This window comes from Danaus plexippus, chromosome 4 (assembly GCF_018135715.1).
Source record: "Danaus plexippus chromosome 4, MEX_DaPlex, whole genome shotgun sequence".
Lineage (NCBI taxonomy): Eukaryota > Metazoa > Arthropoda > Insecta > Lepidoptera > Nymphalidae > Danaus > Danaus plexippus.
The window spans coordinates 605,710-611,403 of record NC_083538.1 but is presented as its reverse complement, the minus strand read 5'-3'; positions in this window follow the sequence as shown (position 1 = coordinate 611,403).

Genomic DNA, 5,694 nt, shown 5'->3' with positions numbered 1-5,694 from the left:
TTTATATTGTGAGTACATATTATTTTTAATTAAGTAAAATTTCTATCAACGGAAAGCTTAGTCATATAGTGATGTTTTCTGATCGACGAAATTACTTGTATTCATTTATTTTTTTTTTCTTTCAAGCTCGATGTATGTTTAATCCTCAGTGATTTCAAAATTGATGTATTTATAAATCATGCATATAAACATTCTTACAGTGCAATCTCCTTGATGTCATGTGTCATGACTTATAAATGTTTACATCAATAACATCAACATTACAGAGTTTAACTTAAATTGCCGTCCAAAAACAATATAATTTTAGCATCAACGATCATTCATTTATATAAGTTCCATAAGTATCCATATTTTATTTGATAACAAACCGTTCTACGCGTATTATGACAATACGATTAAATATATTCATAAAAGTTTTGTTATCTTCATAAAACATTTTCTCGTTTTATAAGCCATTTAATTAAAACACGAGATACTTCATAATGGCTCTCGAGTTTCATAAAGTTTTCAAGCTGCAGGAGCGTTAGAAATTTAAATTATAAAACTGTTAACCTTGACACGCTAAAGCTGTAAGAGCTTGCAGCTTTACAGTGACCGTGACGCTAAGAGCATTGTAGCTTGTGCAACGAAGTAGCAAATACATTGTAACGGACTCTTGCTAATGAAAACGCCTGAAAATGAAATGCTTAATGTTTAATCTGTTGTGTATTGTTTAAATAATTTATAGTACACAATACATATGTTTTTATATTTTAGACGATTCATCATAAGAACATTATTTTATTTTAACTAGAAGCTGTAATTAAATTAAATAAGTTGAATTCGTAAGCCACATTAAGCCACATCACACAATTTGCAATATTAAAACAAAATTTAATTGAAGCAGTAATTAATAGTGATAATAAAAGTATGAGTAAATTTTTTATCTTTCCGGTAAAGCCTGCGCTACAAATAAAATTTTTTTTAGAATTATAAAAGCGAATCATGCAGATACGGTTTGATAGGTTCGGATGATTTTGACGTAATAATAGAGAACGTCTGACAAAAATATACAGGCTTCCTATGAAAGGGGCGGACAAAAGCTAGCTAGACTATGAAAGGCGTTACATTTTACGTTATTAAAGTACTACAGAGCCAATTACGGTAGGAAAAATTGCTATAAGGGTTTTATATTTAACAATGCGATTTTTGAAATACTTTGTGCTCTGCTTGTGAATTGAAATGGAGTTTTTTAAAATATATATTCGTTCGATAAATTCAATATACTAACTGTAACAGGGAACAACAACCGTATTTATTCGATTTACTTAGAATTGATCATGACTAGCGACAATATCACTAAATGAAAATAAAATTGAAATAGAATAGAAATGTATAAGGCAACAGACAAAGAGAAATGTCATGAAACAATTTGTTCGTCATTCTTTTTAGTTTTTTGTGTCCGTTCTTTAATATTTTATTTCTTGGTAAAGTTATTATAACGGTGAGTCATTGTTGAAGAAAATCTTATAACTAATGAAAAACATCAAATTCAATAAAGTATAATTCTCCTCATTACGTTGTATTAATTGAGATGAGATCTGATGACAAAATATCGACGTTATTACTAATGCTGTATGAGTCTTATACTAATAACACATTGAAGTAATTGGAATTTCAAAGAAAGCGATGTTTTTTTAATACAACATATGAATAAATTGAGATTTGAATGTAGTCCGCTGTAGCGCGGTACAATTCAGTGACCTGGTAAGCCGGATGTTTTGACGGTTACTGATGCACTTACTAAATTTGATATAAATATTTTAAATTTATTAATTACTTAAATAAAAGTTATATACAACTTAGAATAAAATAATTTCAAAGACATATACGACCCTTACAAAGATATATATATATATATAACGGAGGATCAGAAGATAGCTCATTATCAGACATAGTGAACGATGGAACAAGATTTAGTTGGTAACGCAGCGAGTTCATCCACTCCAAAAATGTCGGTGACATTCCCTTTTTTCTCTGTCAGTTGTCCAACGTCAAAACCGACACCGGGGTGACCTCACTCAAGCTAACTGCTTGACGTTGCCAGCTAATTCGTAATAATTTGTAAAATAAAATGGAAATAAAATCATAATTAATTCTGACGCTCCGACACGGCCATCGTGACATCTCACACGTCCTCGTGTGAAAATAGAAAAGGTTCTGCAGTAGTTAAAAATTTCCACTCGGCCAACCTGGCACAAATAAAGAACTCGGAATAGTCTTAATTATTTTATGGCAAACAGAAAACAACTAATCCTCTTTTATAAAGCAAAATTATTACAACAACCAAAGTACAACCATAAATTAGCAATCAAATTTAACTTAAGTAAACTATGATTCAGAATACTAATAATCAAATAACGAACATCATTTTCGATTATAATATACGCGGGTACTAAATTCGGCGTCCGAACAAGCCATGGACAACCTCATATAAAGTTATTATACCTGGATAACTGAACGGAGTCCGAACAAGCCATGGACATCCTTACAGCATCCGACAACATCAGGATAATCAGGTCGGCGTCCGAACAAGCCATGGACAACCTCACATAAAGTTATTATACCTGGATAACTGAACGGAGTCCGAACAAGCCATGGACATCCTTACAGCATCCGACAACATCAGGATAATCAGGTCGGCGTCCGAACAAGCCATGGACAACCTCACATAAAGTTATTATACCTGGATAACTGAACGGAGTCCGAACAAGCCATGGACATCCTTACAGCATCCGACAACATCAGGATAATCAGGTCGGTGTCCGAACAAGCCATGGACAACCTCACATAAAGTTATTATACCTGGATAACTGAACGGAGTCCGAACAAGCCATGGACATCCTTACAGCATCCGACAACATCAAGATTATCAGGTCGGCGTCCGAACAAGCCATGGACAACCTTCCATAAAGTTATTATACCAGGATAACTGAACGGCGTCCGAACAAGCCATGGACAACCTTACAGCATCCGACAACATCAGGATAATCAGGTCGGCGTCCGAACAAGCCATGGACAACCTTCCATAAAGTTACTATACCAGGATAACTGAACGGCGTCCGAACAAGCCATGGACAACCTTACAGCATCCGACAACATCAGGATTATCAGGTCGGCGTCCGAACAAGCCATGGACAACCTCCTTTTAGCATCCGACAACACATGGATAACCGTGCTGGTGTCCGAACATGCCCTGGACAACCATCCCGGCATCCGACATTATAACATATCGCTAATTTTATAGTTTTAACAAGAACTAGTAGATAGCACAGCAAAGTCATCGTCAGAGTCATAGTCGTCATAGTCTGCTCCAGGCATCCTACGGAGTCTATCATCAAACCGTATCTTATCATACTGGGCATTTCTAGTTATGTTCTCTATTGTCTGATCTCGTACAACAATCAGATCGACTTCGGGCTCTACATCACTAGCTAACAAAATGTCTACTGGCCTAACAACCTTGACAATAAGCAATTCCAGAGGACTTAACCCCGTGACTCTGTGTTGTGAACAGTTTAGTGCTAGTTGTACATCTGGCAAAGCTTCCTGCCACGACCGTTTACTAGTCTCGGCGGCAGTAAGTATCCCCTTAAGAGTGCTCATTGTACGTTCGACCTGCCCGTTTGCCCGAGAACTACCAGCGGCAATAAGGTGTAGTTTATTGTTAGCAGAATCGCAGTACTCTTTAAAATCTTTGCTGGCAAAGCATCTGCCCTGGTCTGCAACGATTCGTGTAGGCGCACTAAACAAAGAGATTCTAGCTTTAACTGCTTTTATACTACTAGTCGCATCGATGTGTAAGGTATGGTGGAGCAAAACAAACTTAGTGAAAGCATCGATAACTACAAAAACCTACTCCTTACTATCACTTTTTTCGCTAAGCTTCCCAGTGGCATCTATGTGTAAAGTATGCCAAGGGATCGCTATCTTTGGGATGGAGTGAAGCTTGGCCTGTGTTTTGCCAGATTGCGACTTTGAAATTCTGTATGTAATGCAATTGTCACAGAACTTTCTCACGTACTTGGTCATCTTATAGAACCAGTAAAGTTCGTACACTTTCTCTAAGGTCTTCTCCCATCCCAAATGCACCAATCCCTCATGCACACCATTAATGACTGACCACCTCCTAGGTAAGAAACGGGACTTACCCCGACGCTGTATTTTGCGATACAAGACACCCGATCTGAACTCGTGAGTCTTTGCAATATCGTCAGGCAACTTCTTAGCTTTAAGGTCATTCACCAGCTTACTAATTTCTTCGCCACGCTGTTGTTCTGCTAAAAGCCAATTACTAGTGAACTCAGTAATAGTAATTTGTTTTGACTGTACCTGTGAATGGTGCGTGTGAGCTTCTTTGACTGGAAGAGGGTTTCGTGAAAAGAAGTCCGCATGTGCCATAAGCTTACCATCAATATGAATTACATCAAAGTCAAAGTCCTGGAGAAATGTCCACCATCTTTGAACTCGAAGCGTCAAATCCAGCCTTTTGCAAGTTCACTGAAGGGAGTTGTAGTCGGTTAGTACGATAAACTTGCGACCATGTAGATAGTAGCGCAAATGCTTAACCGCGTTTACAACCGGTAGAGTCTCCAACTCGTATGAATGGTATTTCGACTCTGCGGCTGTAGTACGTTTACTAAAATAAGCAACTGCATGCAGCTTACCTGCTTTTTCTGCATAAGCACCGAAACGTATCCAACCGCACTTGCATCAGTATGCAACTCGATCTGTAGATCTGGATCGTAGATCATAAAAACCGGCTCCCGTGGTAGCTTGGAAATAATTTATTGCCTTACCACCTCATACTCAGACTTCCAATCTAGTTTACTATTAGAGCTCGAAGTCAACGCGTATAACGGTGCCATTGTCTGTGAGAATCCCGCAACAAGCTGCCTAAAATAGGAGACCAAGGATACTGGTGAAAGGTGAAAAACTAGGACGAATAATATTTGGTTAACTTTTTTTCCTAACAATTAATTAATTAAAACAAATTAATTGGTTAACGTTTTCCCTAACAATTTTTCGCTCCTGAGGACTTAAACGATAAGGGCGACAACTTACTGTTTTGTAGGGGTCAATGAGCCTGATGGTCATAGGGTCGGTGTTGGCGTGAGTCATAGGTACACCAGTAATAAACGACTTTTCGAAAGACTTCAAGATGTCAATTAATTCTGCTCTATGTTCTAAAGGTACATCAATATTAAATTAAAGTTGTTCATTCTCGCTAACACTACACGATTCGATAATACAAGTTTTCTCTACACTCAACAGTTACGAGTCATGTGGACAGTTAGGCTTTGAGATAATTTTTCAAGTCCTACCATTATGTCATATTGAAGGCAATAGTCGGGTAAAACATGAAATAGGATTTCTAAAGTAATGTCGTCAATCTTAATAATAGTCAAAATCTGTAACATTGATTTAACAGATGTTTGCCCTATGCCTGTCATATTAATAATACTATTCAATCTTCTACCACTAAATTTGCTAGACACAGATTCTTTAATTAAAGAGATTATGGTACATATATCCAGTAGGCGCATCTATATTGCTCAGGTCCACCCGCTTCTCTATAGTTGAAGCTAAGCTGCTACCGCTGCCTCCGCCCTTGCTCCTCCACTTCGGGCAGCTGAATGAATAGAGTGGCTTTGC